Here is a 15,479-nt window from a genome sequence, read left to right as displayed (position 1 = left end):
TAATTAATAGTGTTTTAAATAAGAAAATTCAGTTCCAAATTACATCCATGGTTCAATCAGCGTATTCTCTTATGTAGGATATTTCTATTGAAACATAATACACTAAATTGAATTAAAATAATTTAGCTTGTAGTTCTCTATAATTTAAAACACAGCTACCCTCTTTGTCATCTGATCAGGCATCTTTTTTCTCTCTCTTGCTCTCAATGAAGGTGGACACTTTTTTCCTCTGCTCCCTCCCTGCCCTTGTCTGCCCTGTTTACTCTGTTTTTGTCCTGTCTTTTTTTATATTTTTGGAGCCTTTCTTTGCACGTCATCCAAATCTACAAATTATGGATGTTGTCAACTGGTTTCTCAATGCAATTGATAAAATTTTCGATGAGAAGTCTGGGAACAGGAGAGCCCTCTTGTCCTCCGGGGACACACCCGGCGGGATTCACCCTGCTTGCTTTGCTTTGCTTTGCGTGCTTTCTCAGTGCTCATAACGAGCATGCGCGTATTTTGCCGCCTGGGCGGTGCGGAGCAACGAGAAGACGCAGGGGGAATAGTATCTGATGGGGAAACGCGGATCGATGTAATGACAGCCAGCAATTTAGCAAAACTTTTATATGTTCCCCAGTTCAGCTCAACATCACTCCATACTGCTCAAATAGGATATGTGAAGAATTAAAAGAAAAAAAAATATTAAGTAATGTTTGTATGAGAATGTAATAGAAAAGTAGCACTCACTCATTACTTGTAAATAAAATCCACAGGTTGTTGTGCTCAGTGATATCTGTTAGTCACTCGTAGCGCTCATAGTTAGAGACTAAAATCCCTTACAATCCAGGTTTGGTGTGGATTTTCCATTTTTAGTTTTTTTTTTTTTTTTTACCGTGAAAGAGCGTTTTGAAAAAAGGCGATTTTGATAAGTCAACCCCGCAGTTGAACAGTTGAAGTGGCTGCCATTTTGTACCAAGTTCACTACAGTGACGGGGAAAGCAATCCCAGTGGGACGCACCGTCATTGTATGTCAGTTTTGATTGGCTGATAATTCTGTCAGTCATGCCATCCATAGACATAAAGAGTAGGCCTCGCATTGGCTGCTCTAGCGAAGGAAATACGGCGGCCAAAATAGCTGCCCTAAATCTCATCATCGACAATAGGCGAGAGCGGTCAATGAGGTGTCTATTCTTTATATGTCTATGATGCCAACCATGGTCTGTTGCACGATATTTTTAACTAGAGGGTAGATGGATTTATACAGCAGGTTCTCAGATAGAGCTGCTCGCCAGATTCATCTAAGGCACTTTTTAAAGTAGGAAAGTCAAGTGAAACCTCAATAATACCAATAAGAAACTCGTTTGTACAGTAAAAAATTAAATTATAGATAAAATTAAATATGATTAAAAAAGTTTTACACTTTTTCTTTTCAGTTTTCTAGGGCTAGCAGAGAATACTTTGAGCATGGACATGCTCAAAGTATTCTCACCCTCTGATATCGCTAAAAGATTCCAGCACAACCAAATGCATTCTCCAGTGCTAGTAAAACACGTTCACCTGTTAGGTATACGTAACGCTTTCCCAGAAGGCTTGACCTTCTGGCTGTTGTCTTCCTATGCAACTCAGCTAGATTATCATCTCCCTTCAGTGCTTTGAGTGGGATTTCTCCCATTGAACTCAATTTTTCTACTGGGCCAATCAGCAAACTGAAGGAGGTGTTGTGAACGATGATGCTGATTTTTGCACTGTTTTAAAGTTGTATTCTGCCTGTAGTTTTAGCAATGGCAGCAGAGGAAGGTCATTCTGTCTGTGTATGTCTAAGACATTTTATTGCTGGCAAATAAACAGGGTTGTTGACAACACAAGCAATTTCCAGTAAGCTTCACCCAGCTGTCAGATTACATATGTCACAGCCAAATGTTAGCAATATTGTAATATCAGATCCATTCTTTTAAAACTTTGATAGACTTCACACATTTAGCAAGCAATCATTTTTCAAGCTAAACGTAGAACAAGGAGACTCAGTCAGATGAAGAAAACAACAGTCAAATCTATAAGAAGAAAAACTACAACATTTTGTGTTAAAGAAATATATTGAGGGGAGATTTTTTTATCTATATAGATAATTTCATAACTCAGGTCAGCAGTGAAGTTCTTGTAACAACTCACTTTAATCTTTAGTTGTATCTTTGTCTTGTTTTCTGAGCAGACAGTGTGTAAACCAATGTTTTTTCTGTTCTCTAAAAGTCTTTTGTGTGGAATGCGGCCGTTTAATTGCGCTAAAAGTAGAATGAAACAAGGATGAAGAAGTCTATGTTGAGTTGTGCACTTCACCAATCTGACCTGGAAGAGTGGCAAGAGGAAACCACTGTTGAAAGAAAGCCAGTTGAAGTATTGTTTGCATTGTTCCACAAACCATGACTGGAACACAGGAAAACAAGTCAGAGGAGACAATTTAAACTTTTTGAAATGCTGTGAAGCTTCACACACACAGCTACCATAGTGGTTAAAGTTTAAAATGTTTAATTACTGCTAGGAATTATGATAGAACAAAGGTTTGACGGAGCATTGAGAACATAGGTTTTTATGAGTATAGAGTCCAACATGCACCTTATTTCCACCTGCGTTTGCTTTTAAAACATTTACAAGTGACAACGCATTTAAGATTCAATCCATACTGACCGAGAACACTGACCTACATTCAAACTATGGCTTAACTGAAACTAAACAAAAGTATCTGGGAACAAGGCTGGCAGGCTGAACGTGTTCATATTCTGTATGTGTCTGACAGCTTTATGGACAAAGTTTTCCTGGAGTATTTGCTGAAGCGTTGGAGTAGGAAGAATGTGGGAGGTGAGAGACTGCAGAGTGAGAACAGACAGCGTTAAAAAGGAAAGGATGGATAACCCTAACAAAAGTTAGAAATGCATAATTAGAGATTATTTGAATTTGTGAGACAAAAGAATAAAAATTCTACCCAGACAGTATTTAGTGATTTTAAAAAACTGTTAAAAGGTTCAGCACCAAATGATTTTCAAATACCATAATTTCATTAAGACTTCAACCAGGTAAAACTTTGGCTTTATATTTATGAAAAAGTCATTTTTGCCCTCAGTCAAACTAAATAAAACTCTTCTAGAGCCACAAATGTTACATGACCTTTTAAATAAAAACTATTTTAAAAAATCCACCATGTTATTTATATTTTTATGTTTTAAAAAAGAAAAACAAAACTGATGCAAAAAGAGAATGGAGACATTTTCTCCTATGGGATGTAAATGTTTGTGGAAAAGCACACAGTTCAAAACCTAATGACAGGAGGACTGAGACAGACGTGACAGGGTGCAGCTTCTAAACGGATGGATGAAGTAGAAGTTTCACCTGGAACTGAAACACTTTCAAGGCATTTCCCCTCATTTTCATTTCATATCTTGTTCAAAACTTGCTGCAGTCTATTATCGTGAGTGGAAAAGCAGGAAGTCTGGACAGAGCTGCTATTTATGTACAAGCTGTTGGGTTCCTTCAAATTGCTAATCATTTGTCAAATTATCCCGACTGTCCACTTAATATAACTGCAGAACGTCAGATTGGGGGCAGGTAGGTGAACTTAAACATGACACACACTTTTCCACTAAGTCTGCTCCATGACAGCAGCCCATCAGGCTTTAATTAACATGTCTTCATATTAAATTGGTTTCCATACATCAACGTCCGGCTGTGCTGCCTGGAGAAAACCTCAGATTGGATTAAAAAGAATGTAATGTTACACCCAAAGCTACGACCTCGATTCTGACCTGAATCAACAAACTATTGTATTTCCCTAGCTCAGCAGAGCAGCTACCATTGATCATTATGCAGATTTCACAAGAGGTACAAAATGGTAATTTATCTCTATAAAAGCACAGCACATTGAACAAGGTTTCAGTAACTGCTGGGCTTTGTGATCTACAGAGAAAACATTAGATAACAGCTGGTAGTATGATGTAGGAAGGATTTTTCTGTAACCTAAGAGCTTGATCTAAACTCCATCTCCTCTTTAATGTTTAAATTAACCTGTTAATGGAAGTTCATTTTTGTTCACCCTTTCTGTATCTCATCCAGACATTTTTATGGTTTTTGGCTAAAATGATACCAAATACCTTCTTTAAAAAAAACAAAAAACAAAAAAAAAAACTCTGATTTCACATTTAGAATAAAATATAAAAAGGTAAATTTAATATAAAGGTGGAGATTCATAAAGGTGTTTTTCACCAGCTTTCCTAAGGGAGGTGCATGAAATGCTATGCAAGGTCACCATGTTATTAATTACAACTAAAATGTCACGTTATTAAATTTATCTAGATAAAGAACTTGCTTTCAATGCGAATCTCAGTTATGACCTATGAAGATCATGTGCTTTTGGGCTCAGTAATTAATTTGGACATGGACAGACATTTTAATTTAATTATCGGCCAAACCCAGTAATTAGAGATTCGGCCCATGAAGACCAACATGATAATCCTACAAGCCGTTTCCTGAACAATTATTTCTCTGTGCTGTCAAGAAAACTGGCATGAACTTGTGAGATCTCTCTAGGTACACGCAGAAAGCAGGGTAAAGGCCTGAGGAATAACAGTGATCTTGTATATTGATTTAAGGATGATTAAAGAAAAGAAATACAAAATACATATGTGTGTAGTAGTTGGAATGATTGAGGTTTTGTGATTACGATGTCTGTAATGAATAATTGAAATATATAATCTGTATTCTGTATTCATGATCTGTAATAACAGTGACAGCTTAATTGTTGTATGATTTTGTTTGTATTCATGATCTGTAATAACAGTGACATCCTGATTGTTGTATGATTTCAGATAATGACAAAACAAGTTGATTATGTTTCATGATACATTATAAGAGGACTGTAGGTTTGAGTACATGAGGAGGAAAAAGGAACTGTGTCACAGGCAGTACACTGAGCTGGGCGGAGGTCCCAGAACAACTCCTAAAAAGGTAATAACTGCCAAATAGCCAACAGGAGAAAAAAGAGAAGTATTGGACAAGAGTTGCAACAGTCAGACAAGAAAAATTTGGGTATTTCCAAATTCAGGGTGGAGTGGAGTTTGGGGAGGATGGGTGCTTTCCGATGAAATAATCGGGCAGGATGAGTCATGGGACCTCTCCAACACACAACTATGAACCAAGAGGGTTTAAAAGCCAGCAAGCTGGGGAGGAAACTGTTCTTAGTCCGCGGCGCTGAAGGAGAGTCAACAAGAGGATGCAGACGAAAGATCAGCAGAGGACCACACCCTGGGACCAAGGGAAAAGTTGAGACTTCACGCCGCAAGAAAGGACAAGATCCGTCAGCCCCAGCCCTGGCCCCTGAATTCGACCGTCTCCTCTGCCTCCACCCTACGATCACTGTTCAACTGCAGCAGACTTGGGGAAAAGACAAAGGTCACTAAGTGATGAAGATTCTGCTCATCTAAAAGATATCGGACAGATTGACTTTGTTGCTTTTCTGAAAGAGGACTTTGCCCCGCCAGGACAGAGACTCTGACCAAGGACATTTAAAGGTTTCGGCTGCCAAGATCGACTAACAACTGGTGTGAGTTGCCCTGCCCCTAAAGCCTCGCTCAGTGAGATTAGTGACACAGGTTAGGGATTAGAAAGAGGATAGGGTATGGTTAATTTTATAATTCGAGATTATTACTTGTTACAATTTTATAATCCCTTTGACTAAATCTGCTTGTCATTTACCCCTGCTAAAGCTTGCTTAATAAAATATATAATAAAAATACTAATAGAGGTTGTGGACATTGAATTCAATTAAGTTACCGTTTGTTGAGAGTTCTTCTGGTTTAAGTAAAATCTTCACACATGATTCTAGAAATTTGGTGGCTTCATACTTTCCTTTGGTGAGTGTTAAGATAATGGCCCTGGGACTTAGGTCTAAGTCACTAAATCCAATCTAGCCGATAACAAGTGCACGTTATTTTCAGGAGAAAAGCTACCGTTAACAGGAGTGGTTGTTGAAGCTATGCGGCAGCGAGGGCTACTCTGCCGACTGTTTCTCAACTGAAAAGGGCCGTAACTTCTGGATCTGAAGGTAGTTAGAGCTAGACGAGTTTTCTCCGCCACCAGTTTAAACAGAGAATCTCCTGTATACCTATTTTAGGGTAAGACCCAGGTTTCAGGGATTTTCCGGACCTGTTAGACAGAGAGCTGGTCAGTAGTCAGTCGGTGGTGAGATTAAGGCATGGCTGGCTATTGCAGAATAACGAACATGGCATCCCTGGGTGGGCACCGCCCCTTGAGAAGAGGTGGGCCCATTTCAAATGAGTAGGAAGGACCTACGTTAACCAAGTCAGTAAAAACAGAGGCGAGTATCTGAATAGCTCACTTGGGAAGCTAGCTCTTAAGGAAAAGAGTTAGTGGTGGCTGATCCGGCTGTCAGTCACAACCCTTGCAGTAACTGTATGGCATGCGGGTGAGGGAGAGCTTCTGCTGAGGATAGTCACGTGTATCCAGAAGCGAAGCCAGTAGCCAATAGCCTAAACCCATCCCTGCTTGAAGGCTAAAGAGAGGCTTTGGGGGAAAGGCGACTCGAAGACAAAGACAATCATGGATGAAGGAAAAGAAGAAGAAGAAGGAGGATTGGAACCCCCGCAAGGATCAGCGATAGAGCGGGAGACAAGCGTCACCGGACCAAAGGAGGAAGCACAGCTCCTACGCTCCCAGATTGTCTTGCAACAGCTTCCAGTGATGTTGATATTGCTCGGTGATGGAATAGAGACCTGGACCACGACCAATCGGCGAAGCTTCGAACGAGGTCATTATTCGGATGACCCGAAGCTTGGGAGGAGGATGCTGGAAGCACTAATAAGGCATCAGAAAGTCTACTACTGTACTCAGCTCCAAGATGGTCACCGCCTAGGGGTCGTCAAATGCCCGGAGAAGGTTACCAAAAAGACGGAAGTCAAAGAGTGGTTGGAGTGGTTTGCTAACCTACTGGAAGGATGGACAGATGGCAAATTACGAATCATCTACAGTCCTGAAAAATACGACATTATAGTGAAGACGGCGTCAATGGCCGCCGGTATTGACGGGATCCTGGTAAACCCAGAGGTCCGAGGAACACCCCGTTATTCCGAGTGTACTGAAGTCCTGCAGAGACTCGCAGCCTACAGAATAGATCAAGAGAAAAAACGGGAGCTGGACCTGGAAGAGTCGGACATGTCTGAACCTCCTACCCAGAGGGCCAGCCGTGACCAGTCGCCGCTAAGAAAGCCAGCATCAGGGGACCTAATAGACCTGACAAAAGATGATGATGAGGAAGACCAAGAACAACTGGGCCCTTCAAGGGACCGACCAGGACCCTCCGAGCTGTCAAGACAGGGGGTCGAGGGTAGGACGTTTGCCTTCGACCTCGATGAAGGACAATGGGCGGAGGCAGCGAAAGAATGGTCTCCGCAACGGGACTGGGGGGGTGAGTTCCAGCCACAAGCATATAGCACGGAGAGGAAGCCAGCGGCTCCCCTACGACAGCAGTCTGGAAACAGTTCAGATGACGAGAGGGGCGGTACAGACGAAGAGAGAGGAACAACCGACAGCCCCAGGAAGAAGCTTCAGAAATCAAACGCCCGGAAAATGCCCCGAGAACTGGCCCCATTGCCCAAGGATATTATCAGCGTCAGTCTGCAGACGGGGCTTCAAGTGCATCGCTACATCGGAGAGCCGTGGGACATCGAAGGTGACGGACTGATCGCGTTCACCAACGATAAGTACAAGATCCACAACCGACAGTTCAGAATGACCATGAGCCAATCATGGGCTGAGAGCGTGAACCAGCAGACCAATCAGAGCCCAACCCAAGTCAACCAGAGCTAAGCACGCCCTGTTCACGTGATACATGAGCTTACAGCATGATCAATTTGCACAATAATCTGAGCAGAATAAGTTTTATCAAACAAAGAAAGATCAAATTATAAAGCAAAGAACAAGTTAATAAAAAGATAATAAAAAGATTAATGATTATCAAAGAACATAAAAGATAATAAAAAGATAAAAATACAAAATACCAGATCAGGCCCCTAAGTCAAATTCTGCTCATGGCCTCATACAGCCTTGGACCGGTCTTGTACGAAATTCTGTTCCCACTGTGTCAGGAGCGCGCATTGTAGCCAGAGAGATGGATCCAGCGGATCTGACCATTTTCACGGCGCTTCTGATCGATTTCTCTGTAAAAACTACTCATATAATCATGTCAATGTTGTAACTTTCCGATTAATTGGCAACTATCAAAATAAATAAATAAACGAGGTCCTGTGTGGAGGTCTTTTTACGCTGTTTTGTGTTATTTTAAACGCCAAGAGAATCGATCTTTTTCCAACTTTTGTCTCAAGCCTGACAAATAAAAATCAGTCAACAAACACAGGTTTCCAACACGTAGTGTGCATTTATAATTTTTCATTTCTGATACAAGAGGAGGGAAGCTGGCTGATGGCAGGGCACAAAAATAAAGACTTCCTGAAAAGATAAGAGTGTAAACTTTTTGGTAAATCCCGTTCTAATGTAAAATATGACAGATTACTGGATTAAGGAAATGTCTCGTATGCTATCACACATAATTTTTGAGAATTTGGAAACAGTTGCTTGTTATTTCCCAAAGTTATGGGGGGAGGAGAGGAGAGAATGGATATTTCAGCCGCCTGAAATAATCTGTTCCCCCTCTATAAAATGGAAATAAATAAATTTACCTGCAAGTCTTTAACTGTGTTGATTCCTCTCATTACATTAGAAACTATTCTGGTTGGTCGAGTTTATGGGACCAGATTTTCAGATCTCCGCGCAGCTGCGCGCATTAACTCTGTTTGACTAAGTGGACAAAGCATCTGATATGGATGATGCATAACCGGAAAAATACTACTACTACTCATAAAATAATATAAAACCAGCGTGAAGCGTGACGAGAAGAGTGTGAAAGTTCTTCACTGGGCTGAATCTGCATGATGGGGTTAGCGTTGGTTCATTAACCACTAACATTCTGGTCAACCGGGAACACATGCATAAACTTTGCAGGGAAGACAGAACCGCACGCTGGGCAGCGTGTTGAGATGTAAATGCCGCATATAATGCTTTGTTCACAAAGATAAATCATTCTCACCGCTCGCTCAACGCTCCTCTGAATTCACTACAACTTATTCCTGCGGTTCACATTGAGCTGCGCAACCAGAGCTAACGCGGCGGGTTTTAAACTCTTACCTTCATTTCTCCAAAGAGACATAATTCCTCACAGTAAGTCGATGTAAATATCCATACAGGTCAGCCTGTATGGATATTTACATTGATGTGATGAAGTTTGAGTGAAAGGAGGCGCGCGCGATCCCGCTGAGGTAAAGCAGTGGCAGCACGCGAGGCAAAGCGCAGAGGCGCCAGCTGTGTTATTGGTCCACGCGCTGCTGGCTTTAACCCTTGTGTCCAGAAATGGGGTCCAACTGACCCCACACACGTAAAACATGTATCATTTTCCACAGTCCTCTACGTTTGCTTCAGTCCTCGCACGCACAAAGGTTAAATGCATAAACTATCAACCTATCTATTATCCTATCTATTTTAAACCTATCCTTTAGGAATAAACTTGCTCCGCTAGTGAAATGCTCAGAGCAACAGAGACGCTTGCAATCCGGCTTTAAAAAAAATTAAGTGATTTTTTTTTTTTTTTCTTTACTAAAAACATAGACAACGCTTAGCCTGGCGGTGGGGCTAGTAAAGCATCGCAGGCCGCCAGGCTTACAATACACTGGAGGAAACCTTGTACTCAGTATATTTTGTTTGTAGTAATGATGTTTACATTTGGCCAATCACCGATCTTTAAAAATCTGACTTGCTGAAATTTTTTTTGTGTGTGTGCAAAATATAACAAAAAAGTTGTCAGTCATGGAGTGACTGTTGTAAACCTTGCATGGAGAGATGACCTGATGGTTGGGACTGTCCATCAGCCCTCTCTCATGGTGGACAGTGGCTGATTTTTGTGACCTTGTAGGTAGATAAGGTTTGTGGATAGGATTGGTTCCACAAGTAAGTCATGGCCCAATGCCGGCCATCCAAAGGGAACGTAATCAGGGATATTTATGTATATATATATATATTAGAGATGTGCCGATCAGGTTTTTTCCTCCCGATACCGATCACATAATTTTTTTTTTTTATCATAAGCACTACCGGTTACATTATGTGGAAAAAGGAACCATGAATTCACCTTAATTTAGACAAAAACTTGTTTTTAATAACTTTTTTCAAGAAGAAAACTAAACAAAACGGGCTTTGTGCAAATTGTACTGCTATCAATAATACTATCTTTAACAGACTGATAACATATGAAGGATCTGAAGAGGCTAAATAATACAAAGAGCCAAAATAAAACCTCTCAACATTGCCAAAAAAATTCAAGTATAAAACTTAACATTCAAAGGCAAAAACAGGTTCCATTACAATAAACAATCCAGAGTTACTGAATGAAAACTTCCTGTTAGCATGGCGGCTAGCTGATTACTGCTAGCTCTGAGTGGCTGTTTCTGACTGAGCGGAGTAATTATGCAGATCAGGGAGGAGATCAATTATTTTTTCAGAGATTATCTGTCTCATGTTAGGACAGCGAAAGTTTTAATACGTATGTAAAATGTATTTTTTTAGTTAGATGCTGCAGCTTTAAGCAGAGGTTCGGTGTGAGAGTCACCACCAGGTGGAGCAGAAGCGAAGCTCCGTCTGTGAAATATTACTACCTGTAGCGTAGCAGCGGTTCAACAGGAGAGCAGAACCAGCGTCTTACATCGCAGCTCGAAGACTTAAATAATTTTCCAGGTTATTTGTTTAGCTTTCTGACCGTCATGCTAATCCGGGTGAGTGTTTGTAGCTGTGCGCTGCTTTACCTGCTGTCTGATCCTCCGTATGTCTTTTTTACTGCAGTGAGCCTCAATGTAACCAAACTCCTCAAGTATCTCATTGTTTTTATGTCGTATTAGCTTCGTTGTGTTGATGCATTTTGACGTGCTTCAATTTTCCGCCGCAACACGCAAACTTCCCCATTCATTCAGTGCGATATAGTTACACATCGGTTAGGATTTAAATGAGATGATCGGTATCGGCAACAAGAGCCAATGATCGCTGATCAACGATCATGCACTTTTTCACGAAAATCGGCCCGATTATGATCGGTGACCGATCGATCGGCACACCTCTAATATATATATATATATATATATATATATATATATATATATATATATATATATATATATATATATAACAATGATTAATTAGGGCCCGCACCTTGGCTCAAGCCCAGGGGCCCACACCCTTCTAAGTCTGAAGGAAACTCATTAGCTTGGCAACTGCAGCTCAAAGGAGGGGCTTTGTCCTTGAAGGCGGGGCTTTGTCCAACCAGGTGTTTGCACAGCTGAATGGTTGCCATGGAGATTAAAGGATTTCTCAAACATGCATGAAAGAATCAAAAACACTCCAGGTTTGTTTCTGATTATGGAATATCACAATAACATGATATAAAGCTCAAAAAAGTAAATTTTGCATTATCCTGCCCCTTCAAGCTTTTATTTTGGTTGTCAGTCATCGTCACCAAAAAGAGACAATAAAATACAAAGGAAACTCATTTGAAAATGTTTCCCCCACAGATTTACACCAAGAAAAGAGTTACATGTTTGAGTCATCGAAAGTGATGATTTCATATGAATAAAAGGCTTCAAAATGTTTTTGTCTGTTTATTTTTATTTGGTGAATAAATGGTTTTCATGCAGGTGCAGCTTGTGTATTAAAATTCCCAGGATGCCTCCATACAGATCAAAAGTTCAGCCAGTTTTAGTTCCATTAGTGACAGGTCTGTCACAAAAACCTGTAAACAAGTCCTAATGCACTGACTGACCCTCACCTCCACTTTGATTATAAATGGAAACTGAACCCATGTTCCTCTTTTGTAATGTTTTCTTTTATGGTTTATAGAATTCATGTTTGGGAAGCTGGACTCTTAAATCTATCTTTTATGATGTTAACTAAACACTTCTAGTTCTGTTCACACAAGAAACGATAAATATTTGCTTCATGTGTCACCTCAGTGGTTTAACTGAAAGATGTGAACTGTTCGTGGGAAGTGTTGCTTGGAGAATATTGTGTGTGGGGGAGTCTGGTTGATGTGAAGTCCCAGGAAATATTTCAGGTCCATCAGTTTGAAAAAACTTGAGGATCCTGAGAAACAAATGACAGCTTATTGTTACAAGAAAAGCATTTATCCACCGTCATTGGTTGCTATGCTAACTAGACTTAGCATTCAGCGCTATACACCAGGGTAATTGACAGTGCTAAGATTGAGACTAAGAGAAGGAGAACGAATTTTATCACAGACAATCTGTCTCAAACTACAACAGGATGGTTTTAAATAATGCATAAAAAAACTTTTATTTTTATTTTCTATTGTAAAAGTTACATACCGCAGCTTTAAAACCCCTTAATCTGCAATGGAACGCCCATGTGCCGATTTTCCATTGTATTTTCCGGGGGTGAGGGTTAAGGGGTTTTAAGGAAGTAAATGGCAAATCCATCCATCCACCAGGACTGAACCACTGCAGACAAATAACTGATCTTACTTTGGCTGATATCCATTACATTGATTGGTTTCCCATCCAGTTGATTATTGGGATGACTGTAAACTTTACTTCCAACTCCAGTCACGCCGAATCTCCTGTCTGTCTGCTCCATCATCATTTTTCTGTTGAGCATAAATAACATAGAAGTTCAGAAGGATTGCTGCAAACAGTCAACAGAGCCGAATTAACGAGACGCCTCCGAAATGTCAAGAGAGTCAGAGGAAATCTCCGAGGCGCATTGTGGTGGTGATGTCTGTGCCTGTGTGCACGTGTGTGTGTGTGTGTGTGGGAGGTGGGGTGGGGTCAGTGGTAATTTGTCTTGGTCCCAGGTGTCCAACACGGGGACACCAGGATCTTGAGATGCTTAAAAAGCCTTGAGCTTGTAGCAAGACGCTCACTCATTCATCACCAGCCGACGTCACAGCATGATGCCGTACGCCCTGCCTGGTGAATTTCATTGACCTTTGGCCGCCCAGACACCTTGGCCCTCTTTTATTTCAAGTCAAGTCAAGTATACTTTATTGTCAAAGATCTATGTAACAGGGTTAACACAGAAGTTTGAAATTGCATTTCACCAGTCTCCAATGTGCAGTTAAACTAAACATATAAATAATAAACTGCGGCATTTTCTGGATGACATGCGTGTTTCTCTGCTTTGAATTCCTGAAGCTGTTATCTGAATCAATTATGTTTTTACATCAGGTAATACAGTATTTCATGTTGACATCCTTTCACCTCGGCCTTCTTTATTAGCAAAGCTGCTTTAAAACCTGAACCATGGCTGCACTTTTATTAACAACTAAACCTTCTGACAACTTTAAAAAAAAACATTCTGCTGAGTTGCAGATTTGAAGAACTAAGTAATCCTATGATTTTACTAGTCAGTAGCTAATAATTGAACTCAAGAAATTGGATTCAATTTTAGCAGCAATAATTCTCCGTATGACTTTATTAGCCTCATCTTTGTGGATGTGAATCATATCTTCATAACATTGCTTCATTTCTTCAGATGTTGATTTATCTGCAGCTCTCTTTAAGCTGCAGTATTTCATAACAGCTAGATGGCTGGACTTTCACTTGGGCATCCCAACACCGATTCATCTCTTCTTCAGCCATTATGTTGTAAATTTGCTGCTGTGTGTCGGATCGTTATGCAGCTGATGATCCTGTTCAGGCCAGTTTCGCCTATCGGACAGATGGACTCACGTTTTACTGTTAGATGCTTTGCTATAAATAGGAGTTCATCAGTGATTCAGTAACTGTGAGGCATAAAGATCCTGCAGAACCAAAAGGATCATCTGGCCACCATCTGTATCTGTGTTTTGGTTTTTTTATGCGGCCCATTCTCAGGGGAAATTTCCAAGAATGTTCACTGCTGTGAAGATTGGCAGCCGTCCTAAACGTTAGAAACTATTCAAGTCAAGTTTATTTATACAGCACATTATAGCAACAAGGCAGTTCACCATGAAAACTTACAGCAACCAATTATGAAACAATTGTGAAACATGAAACAAACATGAAACACTACATTTTGTCATATTCCATCACCAAAATCATCAAACACATACACAAAACATTCATTATGTTCCATTTATTATCCATCAACATCAGCTTTGACCAGCTGGGCTTTTAGTCTGGTGTGACGTCCGTCAGTTATTGTGTTTTGTCCTGAGGCGGAGCAGAAGGGGCGGGACCAGGATTCGCCAGGCCCAGCGCGTCCTCGGGATATAAGCAGCCTGCTTCAGCGCGTGAGAGAGAGAGGACAGGAGCTGAAGCTGGCTTGGAGCTGAGCCGGCTTCTCCACCCAGCTTGATTCTACAGAGGGCTTATCCGTGGAGCAATGCCACCGACCACAGGGGGGGAGCACCCGCTTGTCTATGCTGGTCCTGTTTATTTGCTTGGATTGTACAATAAAGACTGTATTCTTTTATTGAAGGCCGTGTCTCTCTGGCTTTTTGTTGCGGCTCACGAGCCGGGTCGTAACAAAATGGGGGCTTGTCGTTAGTTGAACCTGGTTGCGTTTGGATAATTTGTTGTTTTTGGTTAAGATTTGGTTTCTGGATTTTTATTTATTTATTTATTTTTTTTTGTGGTTGTTGGATGGCGTAGTTTGTTTTGTTTGTTTTCTCCGGGTGTGGCGTTTCGTTTATTTTTTTTCTGTAATCAGTGGGTTGAGTGTTCATCGTGTACACCTGTTTGCAGCTTTGGTCCCCTGATAGGCGATAGAGGTGTAGCTCCTTTGGGCTTCATCTGGTCGTTGTCTTTGTAGTGTCGCTTCTAGGTGGTTAGTGTTAACTGTTTACAGTTATCTCGGGAGCACGTCCGTGGGATTCTAGGCAGGGAATCTGTATAGATTTCCTTTCTGGCCCGCTGGTTTAAGGTGCGTAACAACCCGCCGCCGAAAAGCGTGAAGACTAGGGATCAGCTGTTAGGTAAGTTTTTGTATATAGGCAAGAATAGTGGGGAGATCGAACGGACACGGCTAGATTTGGCTAAACAGAGTGTTGCGTCTGGAGTCTCTCGTTCTTCTTCCGTTGCTTCTGAGGCAGTTGATATGGAGTTTGATGTCATTGGGAATTTACGTTTATTGCCTAAATTTAATTAACTTGATCCAGATTCTTTTTTCGTCATTTTTGAGCGTGTGGCTGAGGCGCGCAGCTGGTCTGATTCTGCACGTGTGCTGTTGTTGCAGTGTGTGCTTGTGGGGCGTGCTCAAGAAGTTTTTTCTACGTTGTCTGACTCTGATTGCCATGACTATGCTAAGGTGAAAGCTGCTGTTTTAAAAACTTATGAGTTGGTGCCTGAGGCATATAGGCAGAGGTTTCGGAGTTGCAGAAAAAACTCTGAGCAGAGTTACCTGGA

This window comes from Poecilia mexicana, unplaced genomic scaffold (assembly GCF_051168715.1).
Source record: "Poecilia mexicana isolate PSO_F unplaced genomic scaffold, ASM5116871v1 scaffold_7, whole genome shotgun sequence".
NCBI classification, from domain to species: domain Eukaryota; kingdom Metazoa; phylum Chordata; class Actinopteri; order Cyprinodontiformes; family Poeciliidae; genus Poecilia; species Poecilia mexicana.
Note: the sequence above shows the minus strand (reverse complement) of the source record.